The 19,654-nt window shown below is 41.7% G+C and overlaps 1 protein-coding gene and 1 long non-coding RNA gene across 8 annotated transcripts in view; both read right to left on the bottom strand.

Annotated features, from left to right (window-relative positions):
* The window catches only part of ARID1B (AT-rich interaction domain 1B), a 320,528-nt gene that overhangs the window by 185,952 nt on the left and 114,922 nt on the right, over positions 1-19,654 (bottom strand). The gene's annotated exons all lie outside the window — the stretch shown is intronic.
* LOC137854126 (uncharacterized) overlaps positions 4,546-19,654 on the bottom strand; it is a 29,994-nt gene continuing 14,885 nt past the window's right edge. Inside the window, exon 2 of the long non-coding RNA XR_011094969.1 lies at positions 4,546-19,646. This is a non-coding gene — a long non-coding RNA (uncharacterized lncRNA). The remainder of the gene's footprint in view (positions 19,647-19,654) is intronic.

Here is a 19,654-nt window from a genome sequence, read left to right as displayed (position 1 = left end):
AAACTCATGTCGGGGGTGAACCTTTTGCCAACAGTACTCTAACGCATCCAAAGCAGCTGCCACTGACGTCAACATCTGATTGACATTAATGCAGAATAGGTGCTATGCTGTATTTGGTGCAGAAAGCACTTCTCTCTTTGCCTACTGAACAGATAATTAGAAGCCACCTAATGAGGTGCCAGTGTCCAGTCCAGGAAGAGAAGCATGGGCACACAAGTGTCTGTGCAACAAGAGCCCTTCACTCCTGTCTCACATCCATCTGAGGGCTACTGGTGGCATTGGTAACAGTGCAATGTACCAAGGGTGACCACCACAAGTTTGTGCCCTTGCTTGCCTCATGATAAGTTGGCTAGTCTGTATGTAGGAGCAGGGAGCACACATGCTGAAAAGGCCACACTGCCATGCCACAAGTGTCCTCAGCTGCTGCACGCTGCTCACTGCATTGCTTAATTATACCAACAACAGAATTGTGGTCAAAAAATCTGTTTTAAGGTTTGTTTATTCAAAAGAAGGTATCAATGCAGAGAACAGATGGGGAGAAAAGAGAAAAAAACAGAAGAGGCGTGAGATAAGCCAAAAGTAACACCAGCAATTACTTAATAAAAATGGAGTCAAATATGATGAGAAAAAAAAATAGAAAAAGCAAGGTGCACCAAAAAAAAAGTATGGTTTTAGTTTGCAATGCAGATGTTTAGGATTTACAATCAATATGGTTCACTTTTTCATGCTATAAAATGCATATACAATTATGCCCAAGATGTGTGTAAATGTTTAAATATTAAAACAAAACAGATATTCTGGATGTTTGATGTTTGTTTTTGGGGAGAAAAAAAAATCTATTTTACAAGGATCTAAGCACTAAAGTGAAATTAACATAAAACAAACAAACCAGTGTAATAAAATAAAAAGCTCAAACCCAAAAGTTAACCAAGGTCGTTAATGTCAGTTAAGTGGCAAAGATCCATGTTAGCCAATGTTTAAATATCAATTAAATGGGAGAAGACTGCCTTGCAATTACACTTCAAAGATTTATTTCTGCTTCTTCTAGGGTTTACATTGTCCTCACATCCATAAGCATAGTTCCTTACGTTCCTAAGTTTAAATTTCCTTATATAAATTGTCACAACTCAAATTTCAGATTTCTTCCTTCTTGGTGCCATTTATTTCTCTAAATAGTTAGAAAAAACACTAGCAGTGATCTGCCAGTCCTACCTCTTCGTATGGTAAATCTGTAACTAGTAAAGCCTTATGCTGAACAGGAGACAAAGCTCTTGCCTACCTCTTCACTCTAAAAATACCCCACAGATTAAAATCTTGAAAAACAGAAGATACATCAACACAAATTCACAATGTTTTGCTGACAACAAAAAGGGTCATTGCATGCATGGAAATGGAAGTCAGAAGAAAAAAATAATTAATAAGAATAATTTTTTGGTGCCCTACCTCTCAGTGATACTGCCTGAATGGAATTTACATACAGCCATAGTCTAAAAATATGGGGACTAAGAATTGCAAGGCTGCATGGACTACATTCAACACTTAGAAACCTTTTTAGTTGCACAGGAAAACCAACTGCCAACCACCCTTCAACAGCATTGTTCCTTCTCCTGTCTTGAAAAATTAAAATTTAAAGAGAACAAGTAAAATGTACCGAACTACAGGAAATGAAATTCAAATGTTGGCCACTGTACGATGCCCACAAAATATTCGCATGGCAAAATGTCAGATCGAACAAGTGCTCAGAGAATATACAAACAGATGATAAACCAATGGAAACAGCAGTTTCTGGTGTCTTTTTTTTTTTTCTCTAGTTTTCTTGCAAACCCTGCCTTTCTTTTTCCAGCTTTCCGAAAGGAAGCGAAGTAGGTCCAGCTACTCTAGGTAAATTGGCCTTACGGGCCCCATACGCATGGGATGGTGTCAGAACTCTCCTCTAGGAAGAGGACGCAGCACAGGACTGCCCTCAGTGAAATGAAAGTGACTACAATGCTTTTCTTTCAAGAAGTCAACACAGAAAAAAGGACTTTACTAGCAGTCCTGGCCTTTCACCTTTCTGTATCCATAAACAAGCTCAACAGCCAAGTCGCTTACACTGCCAATGGAAACATGGATCGTGCTTAAGACTTCCCCTTCCCCTTTTCCTGTTGGTCCTTAGGGTAGGAGGTTTAGTTTTTTTCTTGGCTCTTCCAAACATTATCATCTGAACAAGTACGTTTTAAAAGAGATGATTACCTAATTTCATTTTATTGATTCCTTTCCTGGAACAGGAAGGTTCAAATTTGTCCAATACAGTCAGAGAAGCAACCCAATTTAGCAAAGTTGTTCTTCAGCTCCTGCTTGGTTTACTTCCATAGACACCACTACCCTGCTGAGCAAGGCAGGATGTTTATGCAATCTGTATTTCAAGGTGAGGAATATTATTTGAGCAGCACCGAGCTTGCAAATGTCAAGGCAGGGATTCCTGATACACTTAGGAGACACTACATAACACTTCAGCTCACATCAGCTCTTCAGTCCCTCAAACTGAAATCTGTGGTCAGCTAAATGTAAACCATATGCACTGGAAACATCTTTCAAGATGCAATTTCTCCCAGAGTACTGGCTAGAAGACCGTTTTACGTGAAAGCATATTCCTCGCAAAGAATGCAGTTCCTGAAGTCAGTAGAAACTATTTCAGGTTCCTCTCAGTAACACTGCGACAAAGGCACTGAGTCTTCACATGAAACACCAACTCAAAGTTCATCAGTAAGTGACCAAAAAAGCATGCCTTGAATTAGTGAACAGTGTAATGCTTGTCCAAAAGGCAAACCATAATTGTGGTAACAGATGAGTTTTCTACTAACAGGTAACAAAAGAAACTCCTTGTGAGTTCACCACCAATACCAGGCTCCTAACTCTCTCAGCGTCCAAAGTAACCAACTCAACATCCAGTCCCCTCAGTAACACATTATAGAAATCATCTGCTGGAGGTCTAAGAATTGCCCAGCACTTGTGTAAAGATCAGCACTTTAAAGATAAGGACCGCATATGTAGGGTAGAGTAGAAATAGAGTAGGCCCACCTACCACCCATCAGAAGACATCAGAAGATGTGCAGACAGATGTGCGTTTCCAGGAGCGATCCCTGCAGACAGACACTAGCCTAGCGTTACTGCTTACGCCAGACACTTCAGAAATGAGTTTCTCCAAGCTCTGAAGAAAAAGACCAGCTTTCCAAGATTCTGGGAACAATACTACCAGCCTAAGAAGAGGACAAAGAATAAGTATCCACAGTACAGACATTCTAAAAACCTTCTTCCAGATCCCACTAATAAGGAGAGAGAAGACAAATGCAGAAGAAGATGGAGCTTAAACAGGCCACAGGCCTTTCCAGAAAGAAACAACAGTGTTTCTCTGTGGCATGGACTACTGATCTTGGCAAGGGCCTCCTCCTGCGGGGGCTCTCCATGGGCCTCAGCCTCCTCCAGGCCACATCCACCTGCTCCACCGGGGGCTCCTCCACCCACGGGGGGGCTGCAGCGTGGAGATCTGCTCCATGTGGGACGCATGGGCTGCAGGGGGACAGCCTGCTCCACCAGGGACCTCTCCACAGGCTGCAGGGGAACTGCTGCTGCCTGCCTGGAGCACCTCCTGCCCTCCTGCTGCACTCACCTGGGGGCTGCAGGGCTGCTGCTCACTCCTCTCTCCCTGCTGCTGTACCGAATTTCTCTACCTCATTCTTTAATTTATAGACAGCCTTGCTCCTCAACCCTCCACCATTAATCTAAAATTGAAATAAAAGGCCAGGACAGTCTAGGGATGTTCTCAGTTTCCAATGAGGCAGAAAATGAAATCAAATTAAAGAAAAAAAAAAAGAAAAAGAAAAATAAAGACCAATAGCATTTATTTATTTTTTAGAACAGTAACTTCCTGTTGTGTCTTTTTATACAAATTATTTCCCTCTCAAGGATTTGGTCAGTGATACCTGAACGGTTGCAGTGCCCAGCTTTTTGAGTGCAACCTGAAAAACTAGGTTAGCCCAGAAAGTGAATTCCATCTGTCCTGGTTGTCATCAGTAAAAGATACCCATTCACTTCCTTTCAAGCATATGATCTAGTCTCACTCTAAAATAGGATTTTAAAGACTCCTCTTATCGGCTTTTAGCCTTACTTCAGTAAGCAGAAAATACACTATTTCAAGTTAGTGCTATACTGAAATTAGAGAACTGAGAATTTATTTCCTCAGAAGAAGAAGAGGTACAGATGATACAGGAGGTCAATCCACCAACTGATGTGGAGAGAATCCGAATACTTTGCAGTCACAATACCATGTACCATGAGCACTTGCAAGAACCACATAGCGTGCAACTTTGGGAGGGGAAAAAAGACACTAAATGATTATTATAGCCTGGTTTTGATACTTAATAGATATAAAAGATTCTGCCCATGAAATTAACAACACTGTTTTGAACAGATACCTTTAAAAATCTATTTTTCACTACAATTGCTCATTTCACTGGAAACAGTGTATGAAATTTGAAAAAAAATAAATAATTGTACCTTCATGAATAGTTAAAACAAAGTTTGCCCAGATGTACTTTTTTTTTTTTCTCTCTCTCTCTCTACTAGATGTATTTATCCACAAAGTCTCCAGGATGCTTGAGTTACTTAAACAAACCTACCAAAATGACAGTGGTTCAGCTTGCACTAGAACTGCGTTATTCCCTTCAATACCTGCAGTGTACCCTCAGCACAAATCTTTGGAAACTGAAATATCTTCGGTCTCAGTTAATGGTCAGGACTTGACAAGATCAGTAGTCCATGCCACACAGCAAATGCAAGAAGTGTTAAAAAATCCAAGCTAATATAAATGGCACATGATATTTTGTCTCTCAATAGATTCAGACGATGTAAACTCTGCAACACTTCCACGCTGCTTGCACATCCAGACAAGTTCTTAGAAACCTAAAGCAGTATAGACAGCGCTCTACTGTTTTTACACTTTCCAAGATTTGGGGAGGAGTCAACATTGCTATCTGTGCAACTGAAACCAAGGATTTCACTTGTCAGTGTGCCCGGTTATAAAAATCAAGACTGGGTGAGCAGGAAATTAAAATGCATGCAAGTAAAACAAAGCGGCGTTATCAGTTCTTCAATAAACTGCTTGCCAGAGCCAAGATTAGCTGGAAGATGTGGTTGTGCCTGTGACAGGAGGAAGCAGGGCACAGTCCATCTCACAGCTTCACCAGGGTTTATCACAGGGGTAGTTCTGTGGGGTAGCTTAGGCCCCAGTGCAGAAGACCAGGCTTCCCACACCCCCAGCCCACAGACTGCAGAAAATATGCCAGGGAAAGGGGAAAAGCTACCCAGCAGATGAAGGATCTCAACCCAAAGCAGCACCACCAAATACCTCACGTTTCAGCAGCCCTCCTGGAGCAGCTTCATTGCCTTCGTCAGGTCTGAGGTCTCAGCCCTGCACAGCACGCCCTAATCCCTGCCGCAGTCCTCCACCGAGCTGACTGCCACCGGCTGAAGCGCAGTTTCCCCTAGACAACGAGCACTAAGCACCTCGTTGCCTTGCCCAAATTATAATTGCATAGTTAGAAGGTCCGACAATTATTTTAAAACAAATGGGGAGCAACAGTGTTTGAGTACTGCAAGACTGCAGGGCAACTACCATTAATGCGCTTCAGCTAATGAATTTATCAAGCAACATTACTGGTTTGACTCAGATTTTATGGCAATTACAGTCTGTATTATAGAATTGTCAAATCAACAGAACAGCTATTTTATCCCCCAAACATTCTCCGTTTTGGAACACGTCTTTTAGTGCTCGTTATTTACTTCTTGTCTCTTTAAAAGCACAGAATGTGTAAATTCACTTTCTGCTATTCTACTTATTTAACGTAGACTGAAACTCAACCGTAATTCTTCACAGCTGTAGGTTCCCCAGAAAACCTCGAGTATGACAAAATAAAGTCCAATTCCTAGCTACTATAAACTGACTTTTGCTCATGTGAACTAAACAACTACTGACATATGAGTTAATATGAGCATACCAAACTTTATTTAGGAAAGAGAAATGGGCTATTATAATTGTATTTGATTCCCATTCACTTACCAGATCCACTCCAGAAAATGAAATAAACCATGCCAAAAGACATTAATTCTCTTCAATATATCAAAAGTACTTTACAGAAGCAGTGTAAAGAGAAATAGCTATTGTTCTTATTTTATTTCCAATCCCCTTATGCTCCTTACTGTTATGAGGATCAAATTCAAATACACCAAGTAGCTATTCTGAATGTTTGCAGCCCTAGTGAAACAGAATATGAGCACACAGCAGCTACATCCTAACTTGCCTGCCTGCCATCCACCCGTCATTTGGATGGGTAATTTCTCCCCTCGGGACCATATGCAGTGCTTAAAGCTGAGTCAGTTTGCCGTATGGCATTATACTATAAAAGCAACGAGACTTTACTGGAATCTGACCTAGGAGGGTAAAGGCTTCTACATAGTTGGCTCAGTAGTCGCTAGACATGTTAAAGAAACAAACAAAAAAAAAAGATTTTAAATGTAATCCACTTTTTTTTTTTTTAACATGGCATTTTTCCTACCATATACAGGCTTTACACCGTTAGAAAGCAGAGTTCTGTGCGTTACTCTTATTATTTACACCCATTTGCACACCAGAAATGAAAAAAATATAGAATGCATGAATAATTACATTACTTTAAATTACAGATCTACAACTGCATTATAAATCCACTAAATACTACAACTACTGAATTATATATATATGTTTGTTTTTTTTTTTGTCTTATAATTTGCACTTTACATCTCTGTCTGTCTTCCCTCTCTTTTCAAACATTTTATAAGAATAATTTGGAAAAAAATGGACATCAAAGGCTTCTAATAAGTGGTGGTGGATGCAGGCTAGGAGCATATTGGATATATTTATTAATATTCTCCCAACTTATTTTTGTCTTACTGCAGCTACCTATTTCAGCTTTCTACTGAGTAGTGGAAAAGTAATTATTTCAGACTGCTGTAGACAGAATCACTGCTTCGTTACCTGTGTCTTTCTCAAGCGCGATACAATAAAAGCAAGCCAAGGAAGAAAAATAATGCATGCGCAGGAGGTTCCTTTTCATGCCTACTCTTGATTTGTTTTCCATCACAAATGCTGCTAACATTGTTTAAGATCAACAGAAACAAAAATATTAGGAACAACCCTAAAGCCTTTACAGATGCTGGCATTTCTGATGACATGCATTTCCCTGCCTGCCTAAGCAGCACACTATTAGTTTACCATCACTTCAGACATCACAGGCAGCAATCGCTCGCTAAGATGATTACGGTAAAAGGCCATACATCATTATCAGATCTTTCTGGCCCCTTCTTTTATGAAAGTTTTACTAGGTACACGAGAAAAGGAAGAGAGCAGCATTATAATGTGCGTGTTAATGCAGACCTCCGCGACGTCTCCACAGTTCAGACAACTGGAGCTCGGGAGGGGTCCAGCCAAAATGGAACATGTGCGCGTAGTGCAACCCACTGGCCTTGACCACGGGTATTAAAATATTCATATCTCCTTTCAATGTCACTTGCATGCAAACAGCTTTTCCTCCTCCTTTGAAGCATTAACCTCTGCTCTCCCAGGTGATGCCAACTGGTCGCAGCATTAGCGCTGCCTTCCCGTACAAAACCACCGCTGAGCTAGAGAGGCAAGCACCTGTCAGGCACTCGCTCCTGCCTCCTCGGGACTCGGATCTCTATTAATTACAGCCTCCCCGCTCCTCCAGGAGATGGGCCAAAAGGGTGTCTGTGTGTGTGCGAGCGAGCGTAAAGGTCTGCCCAGGAACAAAAGGGAGGCTGCGTTTCGGCCCCCAGCCCCAGCCCTCCTGCTCCCTGCCAGCCTGCCACGTACACTGATCATAAAGGCTCCTTGCGAGAGAAACTTCATTCTTTTCACCCATTGTTTTATTTTAAAACGCACGGCTCCGTAATGCCTCCTTTGTGACACACTAAGGAAAATGAATAATAAGCTGAGGATTCATATGGCTTTATTATTACAGGGCTTTATAAGATAAAACACCCAGAAGAGTTAAAACAAAACAAGAAACCTCCTACTGTAGTCAATCAAGTGTTTTGATTATGGAGTTATCCAGATTATGTATTTATCTTTTTGAGCATACAACAGACAGAACTATATTCACAGGAGTTTAAAGCCCTGAAAGATGTTTACTCATAAAATCAAACTGGGGGAGGGGGGACAAACACATGACTAAACCAGCAAATGATCAAACCAACGTGCCACCCCCAGCCAGGTATTGTCACCCCTAAACGAACAGCAGCATTTTGTAAGCTGGATGCCCATCGGGAAATCAAATCTACATTAGCCTGGAAAAATACAGTTGAAAAATATTTACTAAGAAAATTCTGGCCAAAGCTTGACTTCAGTTATGAGGCAGCAACTCAGTGAAGGCAACCAAGGGAAGGACATGTCCTGTCCTGTGCTTTCACCACCACAAGAAGGGCCACCAGGAGCATCCCTTCAGCATTTTGCTGTTTCTTGAGCGTAATTGTCACCGTGATGGATGCATCAGGAGCACGCATAAACCAATCTGCCCATGGGGAGCGCGGTGCTCTCCCAGGCCACGCAGCAGGCCAATTGCTAAGCTGGAAGCAGCACTCATGTTGGTCGGACCATTAGCCAGAGCTCTCCTACTATAAAAGCCTGCAAATAAATGTAGACTAAAATAAACAGCAAGTCAGATGTTTTATCTGGGGATGTTACCTCATTAAAGGCTATATATGCCAACTCCAATTCAATTTGAAGTAACCTTACGAGGGAAGACATCTCCCCCCCCCAAACAGAATTAGATCCACTTGATCATTTTAATTATATCACATTGCTCTTTTCAGAAGAGTACTGTGAGCCTTTATAGGTTGCTGTGTTCCCCTTTGAAATTAACAAATTAGGCTTGGTAATTAGAGAGTCAAAATGGTGCGGTACATTGTTTGGGAGTGACAAGGGATTTAATACTGTTTTGTTTTAAGCAGTTTTCGATGTTTAAAGGTAAAATACTATCACTAATCACGTATGTTCCCATTTTCCACCTACACTGATGAATATCTGCACAGTGCACCGAGATAAATTTCTTAGCATCTTAATTAAGAACATTTCGAGACAGATTCCTCCAAGTTCTGTTCATTTGAAATGATGCTGTAAATATCTTTTAAATGTTATTTACCAGAAGAAAAAACTTCCAGGGTATAATACTAACTACTAATTTATCCCAGGAACGAGAAATTACTATTTTTCTCCTTAATAGGCCTGCTGTCAAATTGTGAGATGTCACTGAAGTCTGATACATCAATTCAGGAATATGGCTGAGTCACCCTTCCTTCTGAGAACAGGGCTGTGAATTTGCTCATTGTCAAACAAACTCGAGTCATTTACATTACAGTAGGCATCGCTTAAGATTATGCTGCAAGCCCTAAATGGATGATGATTTGCCCCACTGCCTCTGCAGAAGGACTGCCAGGATACTGACTGATGTCCAGTTTCTCTGGACAATACCTACAGCAGATCTGAGCAAAGCGTGCCAAAATAAATCCAGGGGAGAACACAGGCTTGAGAGGCCATAACAGCACATTTATAGCATCGTTCCTTTCATCTCAGGCTCTCAAGCCTTGCTACATACACAACTCATGGGTAAGCTAATTACTTTCATATGATACACAGCAAAAAACCTCAGCAATCTTGGTCACCAAAGAGGACACAAAGAATTGCAGTGGAAAAAACAGAAAATGGAATTAAAGAAACCCAGATGCCTCCCTCCATTGTCCTACCTTAGCAAATACGGTACAGCGTGTTTTGGCACTATGTAAGTTTTCACAGCAAATCTAGAACAAAAACACGATGCTGACATTTTATTCTATTTTTCAGTACATTTGTTTTTCAGCAAAGGCACCACGTTTCTTACAGCACACGGAATAAAGACAGCACAGCAGTATTTCTCATAATATTTGCAAAACCCGAAGCAGAAGGTTTTTTAATTCTATCCGAAGTTTTAAAGCACGTACTATACAGACTTTCTCCCCCTGAAGTACCGTTGTAAGCTGGCATTGTGTAACAGTAGGTGAAAGAGTCAGAAAGGAGGAGGGAACTTGGTACCAAATATAGGATCAAAGAATATAAAACAGAGGAGACAATAAAAAGAAAGCAAGCAAGAAAAAGAGGTATTAAAAAGGTATGATGAATGGCACATACATCCTTGTGATAATTCCTTCCCTGCTTTATTGCTCGGTAATGATCACACAATACTATACTTCATTGATCACTGCTTGAAATCTAAGCTTCATTTCCTTCACATACGTTAAACACCTTTGACTGGAATTCACTTCATGTAACTTTTCAGTACTTTCTTTTTCGTGTAAAGGGAGACTGAATATAAATACTGAATGAAGGAAGAAAAAAAAATCATTCAACATTATTGTTCTCGAACATCTATAGCGTTAGGAGATTTCTTTGAGGTTCAAAAGTGTCTGTGGCAAAGCAGGGCACCACATCAAGGCGCTCCGTATATTAAGCGCACGCCTTGGGCTAGCGATTGAAAATCCACTTTGACCACGAGCTGCAAAGCCTTCATGCAGATTTCCCCGTGGCCAAATCATTCAGTGCCTGGACAGGAAAGACCAAACCTCTGGTACGGCCCAGGAACAGTTAGCTACGCCTCGGGGGCGAGCCAAGGCGTGGGCTCGCACTGCCGGCTGCTCCGCGTGGCCTCGTCTCAGCGGGCCCATCGAGGGACACGTGAGCGCGGCGCACGTACCGGGCAGGGGCGCACGCAGAATATTACCCGGCGCTTCTCGCTGCACGCACGTTTTCAGATGCCAAATGGACAAATAAGGATGCCGGCGGCCCCGTTGCACGGCTAAACTCCAGCTGGAACGACGTAATTTATGAGCGGCTCCTCGCTGCATACGCTTCCCTTTTCATCAGCTGCTAATGGTCACCGTGGCGCTCCCCTCGGACAGCCGCATCTCCGGCTCGCCGTGCAGCGCAGTGACTCCCAGCACACGGAGGCACATAATGGATCAGCCGGCCACTGGCAGCTAATATTCTTTTGACAGTTTAATCATTTATTATGATGAATTCTCTCCCACAAAAACATCGGGGGGAAAAATATATTAATTAAAGAAAAAAAAAATACCTATTTTGCTCGCACTGCATTTTCAGCAGTCTGATTTACTCAATGAAACAAAGCACAACGACCTGTGATTTTACAATTAATAGATATGAAAGAACAGACAGCACTTAAACCTGAGGTCCCTAAAAATCCTTTTTTTCTTTTTTTTTCTGGACAAAGCACACACTGGGTAGCAAGGCAGAGTAAGGCTTTCAGAGACACCACCATGAGGGCACCTTGCCAAACAAGCAAAATCATGAGCGGGGAAGGGTTGGTTAGGGGTGTGTGATGAAGGCATCTGACGGGATGCAGAATGTGTCTGGATGCAATCCCACCTCTGCCTCTGACTTCCTCCCCGACCTCGGGCAAATCAATCAATCTTTCCGTGCCACAGATACTCAGCAGGGATAGCAATAATATTACTTCCTACCTCCCAGGACTGTTGTGAGGAGAAATTCACTAGTGCTTTCAGGTCAGCTCCCTCCCTCTTAGGTCACATGGATTAACATCTACTTTGTTTACAGCATCGGAGCACTCACGACAACAGCCCAACACCATCCAATTCCTAGCAGCAAGGCAGCTATTTTTACAGGTTGTTTTATGCGCTAAAGAACTTGAAATTCTAAAGAAACCTGAATTATTAGTGTGACAACATACAGGAATGGTACGTTACGTACTTGTGGCTTATGTCTACTAACCACATAGTACACAGTTGAAAGATCCAGTATGCCTTTATCAGATAGATATGTACTTGGCTGGAAGAGTATTCGTGTCTGAGACATCTAGAAGGTATTTATTTCACGCACAGAAAATGTTTAATAATATAGACAACCACAGTTTCAAAAATAACTGATCAAAAAGAATCCATTTTTTTCAAAGGTTTCTGTATTAACTGAGAACTGAACGTAAAAAAAAAAAAAAAAAAAGACTGCTTTTTAATGTGGTCCCACAGTCAACTTCAACTACGTGGACAAAAGACAGAAGGAAGTGCCTCGCACGTGCAGGAACACAGGACAAGAGCGATGGTGTCATGAGGAGCTTGCGGGTCCTGTACTAGACTGAAGAAAATAACGTAGGCCATCGTGGCAAATAAGCTACGTGTGAAAGGAAAAGAGGAAGAACTCTAGGGAATATGGGACAGACAACCCTGACATAACTGCCATGAAACAGACCATCCAAGACTTGAATGTGCTGAAATTCCAAACAATTGCTCTATATAGACCAGAATGTGGCTAGAAAATGCACTGAAATAGTCCTTCCAGAAAGAGCATCAATAGCTGTGAGGACTTCAGTCTTCACTCAGACCGCGGGTTTTAGTATGCATGGGTGCAGATGCAACACATTGCACTACTCTCAATTCCAGACTTGTCTCTTATATAAATGATAAAATGAGACTGATATATTCTGTTTTGAAGGAAAAATGAGAAATACTGTATTTTGTATGCTTCAAAGTACACAATGAAATACACTCTCAGGTATGAGAACAAAATAGCTAGACGAAAAGAGTAAGTTCTGTCTAGTCAAAACAACACTTGATATTTTTATAAATATTTCTTTTATTGCATACTTCAAAGAAAATTGCATTTTAATTTTGAACAACAGGCTGGACAGGTGAGTACCAAAAAATTCTTGAATACAAGAACAGAAAAAGCAGCGAGGGTGCCTTAAGGTCAGCTTTGCATTTCTCCTATTTTCAAGCCAGTTTGGCCCATTAGTATAATTCCAAACCTCCAAGCTGATTTAATTTTCATCTATCTGCCAAAGCACTCGAGAGATCTAGAAAGGAGCCACTAGACAATACAGCAGTGCTGCAGAAACTCCCCCAACTCTGGGTCTAAAGGATGTGTAGTACGGCAAGCACATCACCACTTTACTATCCAAAATACACCCTAAGCCAGGGCAATTCTCAAATACCTATATACAGATACACAGATCAGTATAGATGTATATATTAACCATACAGAGTCCCCCTTGCACAACTCTTCCAGCAAGAAGAAGCTGTACTGAGGATAATCAGCCTCTTGTCTTTTTATGATAACTTTAATCATCCAGGAACAAAAAGTAATGAGTACTACAGCTGTGCTGTACCACTAAACAGCATTTTCTAGTAGAGGCAGAGGTCTCCAACAGTTGTGTTTTCATTTTAGATTACGTTCAAAATATCTTAAATCAGTCATGTAAGCTGCACTCAGCACCAATGACATTAGAATTTTTTAAGAATTTGTGATTATGAGTCGTAAAACTTCTGGGCTCTTCCTATCTGTTAGCCACTCGTCAGGACATGTTCAAAAATATTTTCTTGCCCATCCACCGCTGAAAACAAGAATAAGAGATGAGGGGAAATAAAAGGAATTTAAAGCTGCTGAAAACTAATGTCTACCACATGAGGCACAAAATAAGCATGTCGTTGTGTATTTGATGAAAAAATAACTGTTATGAAATATTCATTTGAAAAGTGATTAAGCTTTGCAATTGAAAAGCTAACCCTTCACAACACGAAATAATCATGCAGCTTGGGAACGAACACATCCTGTGTCCTCTGGTGCTCATTATAATTTATGCAACATCTCTACCCCAATACTTCGGTTGCTTAGATATTTTCCTCCCGTTTCTAACATTCAAATGAAAAGAATCACTAGAATTGTTTCTTAGAAGCATTCCTTAAACCCAAAGAACCAGATTTACCATCCTCTTACACTTCTGGACGTGCCACAGAAACATGTGCTCCGAATAGTCTGCACGGAAGAGCAACAGTGTCTCCAGAAACCAGCCCAGGGGCTCCTCACGCCCCGCTCCGAATGCCACCTACTCACCTGCAGCAGGGAACAGCTTCGTTCACCCGAGCTATTTACACAAACCCAACAGCAGAAGGTCCAATGTCTCTGCTCAGGGTTACGAGTGACATTTCTGGGTGGAATGGGCAGCCCATTCCCTAAACTGCGAGCGATTAATCCAACGAGCAATGAAGTGCTTTACAGTCCCACTTATTTTAACTAAGTATCTTCAGGGATATTTAACTTTCCATGCAAAAGCTGTACTGTGTACACCGTACACACGCAGACGCATTATTTATTTATAAACCCCAGTCACAGAAATCACGAGTTCTAAATTTTCCTTACAATGAATTTCATAATTAGCCCTTCCGCAGTCAAGGCACATACAGAGATCAGGGATTATTCATTAGAGGAAGGAATTAGCAGGATTTTAGGCTTCAATGGCCTGTACAGACTATTAGCTCGCATTTGGCTATTAGGCGGGTAAGCAGAGTGGTCTCTAAAGCATCAGCAACAGCTAACAATAAATTCTCCCAATGAGGCTCAGCACCTGCTGTCCCCAGCCCGATGGGCAGGGGGGCAACCACCTCAGCGGCCGGGACCACCGCAGCGCTGAACCCCAGCCCCCAGCAGCACTGCCCGGGCCTGGCTGAAGGATGGGGGCTGCTTCCTCTGGCAGAAGGGCTCGGGAAGGCAGGGAAGGGAAGGTGTGGGCAGCAGGGCTGGCTTAGCCCGAGCTCTCGGCTGGCCTGTGACCCTCAGCACCAAGGTCTGCAGCTCAGAGGTGAGAGGAGCGCTGCGACCAGCTAATGAAGGCTCCAACGCCCCACGTCCTGCACACGCATTGCATTTATTGGTTCTGAACGCCACCAACACCCTCCGCCTTCCGATAATGCTGCCCCATGCTTTCCTTTTAGCAAGCTAATTCACGGCTTTGAGCACACAGGAAAAATGAGAGGAGTCTAAAGAAGGTCTCTGCCTTTTTATTTTATTGAAGCTAGCTCACCGTTGTACTTGAAGATGAAGGACTGAATAATGCTTCTACCAAAAATACAGCACAGAACCACCTTGTTCAGCTACAGCCAGCACTAGAAACCAAGGGATTTTGATTTAACTCTCCTCTCGTACAAACAACTAACTCTCCTTTGCATTTCCAAGGCAAGCAGAAACAACCGCATTAAATACAGCTTCTAAGAAGGGGAAGTGCTGACAGATAAGCAGCATGAACCCAATCAGGAAAACATCTCGCAGCTCAGTACAACATTTCATCCTCACCTGGATCCGTAAAATATTTCAACCAGAATAAAAAGCTCCATCAAAAGAGCCACCCTAATTCAATGCTCCTGCGATTTTGTATCGGCGTAAGTTCAGTGACTTCAAAGTAATTACACAGATGTAAAACAAGGACGATAGCTGCGATAAATCAGTCCCACTGCACATTCAGAGGAACTCTTCCATGCCTCAAAACATGTACAAATAAAAATATTAAGTCGAACCATTATAGGAAGACACATGCTATTGCATGTAATTGTAAATACAGATTCTACTAGATCCCCGCATCCAGTGGTGAAATGGAGCTACGCTTTGTTCCTGGCCATTTATTACTAGATTGTTTGAACATGATTATTACAGTACACACCTGTTTTGGAAAGGAAAAAAAAAAACACCGATCTTTTAATTTAGGGAAGACAGATTTAGTACACAAAATAATACAGTAAACGAAGAAGCAGAAGTTCAACAGATCCAAGCTGTCCACATTAATTTGTTAGAGCCATAAATTGATTTCCCAGCTCACATGAAAGGATTCTGAGGATGCTGAAAAGAAAGCTTTTCTGGATACTGATCAAACAGAATACCTTACATGAGAAAAAAAAAGTAATTACACACAAAATTACTTGAGCGACATTTCTGGAAAAGAAAGAAAACTTAGAGGGGAACCTATGAGACCCAGGGACATAGAAAGAACTGGTAGTCTTGTTATGCAATTAGTAGGACAGTGAAATGGCCTCTGTTCCACCTCCTCCTTTAAAAACAAACTTGTGATTTTTAGTTAGCCATGATTTTTAGTCCTAGGCACTACTTATCCCAGAGCAATGTTAGTACGAGTGAACTAAGCTTGGTTTTTCCTTCCTCTCTCCTGCCTTTTCACTTCAAAACCGTGAACAAAGGGACCGCTCACGAGAACGAGGGGCTCACCGCGCAATTTTGAGAGGCGCAGAGTTGTACTGTGCAAACCTCTCCACTGCTTGTCAGTGCAGTTCAATCCATGACCTAAAACTCCTCTGCTAATTTCAACCCCAGACCGTACTTGCAAAATGAGTACTAATTTTCTGAGTTTTTTATTTTTTTTGACAGGGACAAAAGGATTCCAGGAGACAGCAAGGAGCTCACTTCCACTCGAGAACTGATCATCAGCCTGTTTGAACCCGGCTCTTTAAAAGGTAACATTTTCTCATTATATGAAAGCCTCTGCACATCCCTTTTCAGATCACAACCAAATCATTAGGGCCTGCCACAAAGCCTATTAAAGCCAATGGAAGTCACTCAAAGACTTCAAAGGCCGCTGGCTCCGGACGCGAGGTGAAGCGCTGAGCGGCAGCGCAGCAGAGGGAAGGCCGTGCTGGCACCAGCGCCCTGCTTGGGGCTGGCCCTGGCACCAAGCACCCACAGCCCACTGGGTGGGCTCCTGGGGCACGTTTTTGCAATTTCATTTCATCCAGAAGGAATCCAGCTCGCTCTGTGCCCGCGGGGTGATGTGAATTGAAGCACGGGCACAACAGGGAGAACCTCCTCAAAGGCCTGCTCTGACAGGAGCGAAACGTTCGTCCAGTCCCACCCCGACACCAGAGGGACCAAACGGCTCCAGCTGCTGCTGACATTGCCCTGTCAGCAGCATGTTTCTGGGAAGGAACATCCTAAAGGAACTGAGTGGATTTCCCCCAAAAACTGTGAGCAAGGCAGCTCTTGCTAGCTTCACAGGTCAAGCACGGCCAGCGCCCCAGTAAGAAGTGATGTGCGGCAGCCAGCACGACTGCCCTGGTCGGTGCTGACAGCTCGATACCAGCCAGCTGTACCCACAGATACTCCTGAGGTTTCATAGGTAGGAAAGAAAACATTAAATACTACTGTCCAATAAAAAAAATCCTAAATCTCTGACTGAACTTAAGTGAAATTACTGCCTATGGGAGGCCAGGTCCAGCTGACAGAAGTTCCTACAGCCTGCTAACCCAAGACCAATGGCATCACTCTTCCTTCCTTCTCAGGCTTGTAACCAATTTTCTGTCTTTTTCTGATGGTTGACTAATAATCATGACAGTTTTCAACACTTCCTATTTAACTTTGATGTCTTGATCAGAAATTTAAATTGTATTTCATTTCTAATACCCATAGTTTTTCAAAAATATACTGTACAAAATTAGTAGTTTAGGAGTGAAGAAAACCTAAGCAAAGGATCCAGCGCTGTCTTTCAACAAACCAACTCCAAAATTGCTTTGGTTTTCCAAAAAAACACTATTTCAAAAGTACAAGTGAGTTCTTTTCAATGTGTCAACAGATAAACGTGTGAAAATCTTAACATGCTTCATAGAGATTTGATTTTAGAGTGCAAATAAAAAAATCTTAAAAAGTCTTTACTGCTGTAAGGAACTACAAATACACATATTCCACTGACCTGCCCTTCTCCAAGTTTAAACCATGAAGTTTACTAAAAGTAAATCTGTGATGAAACAGAGCATTGACAGATGTTCAACACCTGCTTAAGCAAATGAACCCTAGAGTAACTGTTAATCAGTTTCATAAAACATCTATTTTGTTCTGTACTCTGGGCAATTTCATCCTAATTTGGGGTTACAGCTCCTTTTCTGAGGTATTAAAGCTAACCTAACATGAAAAAAAGACAAATTAGTGTTGTCTTTTCATTTGGTAAATGAATGAAATTAAAATACAATTTCATTATGGCAGTGCTACAGCAAACAAATGCACAGAAAACACCAAAGCCAAAACAAACTACACACTTAACCTACTTCTAAAAGGACACATCAAGCCAAAAATGACACTGTTATATCACTATTATTAGCTTTAGAAATGAAGCATTTAGGAGTAATTTCAGTTTTTAGCCTGTTACCCTAAATGATGGCATATGTGAAAAGAGCATATACAGAAATGTAGTTTGGAAAAGATTAAGAGATTATTTTAGAAGCAAATCACTCCATAAATAAAGCACAAAGGGAACACAGCATCATTCAGGAATGGACATCTGTCACCCAAGCAGATACCACATCACACATTCACAGCTTAATTTTGCAAGTGGAAAAACAACACTTAAAACAACACAAAACCTTACATGCATTACATTTATTTTTAAATTTCTGGTTACCATAAATACCTAGACACCATCAGAGAGTATAAACATTATACACAGAGGAAACGGCAAGGAATAAAATGAACAAAGAAGAGAAGAAAAGAAAAAGACACGTGCAGTTGGAAAAATGTAGCCCTATCCTGAGTAGTAGCATCGCTGCTTTTCTTTTAGTGGGGGAGGGAATGAAGAGGGAAGAGAAGTCACATTCAATGTCATCTTGACAGCGACCTCTTATTCAAAAACTATTATTTTTCCATCTTGAATAAGAGAGAACCAAGTGCTCTTCATAATCACATAAATGACCTACCACTCTCTAAGTGCTCTCTCTTAGATCAACAAAGAGCTATCGGAAGCAGAAAGTATTACACACTACTCCCCTGTCGTCTCAATCCAAGATGTAGGCACAGTTCAACCTTACCCATAAGAGAAACCTTGAAAGGCCAAAAGCTTTAGGAAATACACTTATCAGGCTATCCTTCCTCCTCGCAGCAATCCTTTCAGAATTTTCCAGCGTTAAAATGATAAAGACAGAAGAGAAAAAAATAAGAAAGTTAAAAGAGAGAGAAGGAGAGGAGAAGCATGATGGGAGTTAACTTTTATTTTTCTAGGGGAAAGAAATCAATAGCTTTAAACCGGCGTTTAACAAGGGTGGGAGGAAAAGTTTCCGTTGTCCTTAGGGGTAGAGACTGTTTGCTAACGCTGCGTTTCAGAAGACCCTTGCAATTAACTAACTTAACCCAGCAGCTCTTACTGCCAGGCACTCTGCACCACTATGTAAACTTGCAAACTCTCCCTGCCCTCTCACAGGAGAGATCGCAAGAGCCCGTCCTGATAAGGTCAATGGCAAGTCTAAGGATCCTTAACCCAAAAGAAGAGCTGTTGGGGGGAGGGGAGAGGTGTCGGAATTTTCTTTTTTTTTTTTTTTTTTTTTTCCCCAGGAAAGAATGAGGCAAGGGAAATCCTATTCACTTAATTGTTTGCAGTTCTTTCCCATAAAAACTAAACAGGGAAAGTACACAAGAAAAAAAAAAAAAAGGAAGAAAATTCTATCAAATGAAAGAGAAAGCAAAAAAAAAAAAACAAAACAGTTTTTCAGACTACTGTGTTACTGAACACACAAATATCTCCCAGAAAGGCTTTGCTGTTATGTTGAAATCCAACTGCAAATCAAATTGGTTCAATAAAAAAGAAGGATCTGGTACACTGAATGACTCAGCAAGTCAGAGCTCGGGCTAGCTCCCAGGATGGAAGTGCGGGATGACCCGCGTCCCCAGCGTCCTGCCCGTTCTGAGTGCTGCTCTGCTTTGCTACTGCAGCCGTTCCAGAACAACCCACAACCTGGAAGA

This window comes from Anas acuta, chromosome 3, assembly GCF_963932015.1.
Source record: "Anas acuta chromosome 3, bAnaAcu1.1, whole genome shotgun sequence".
Lineage (NCBI taxonomy): Eukaryota > Metazoa > Chordata > Aves > Anseriformes > Anatidae > Anas > Anas acuta.
This window is presented reverse-complemented; position numbering and strand designations above follow the sequence as displayed.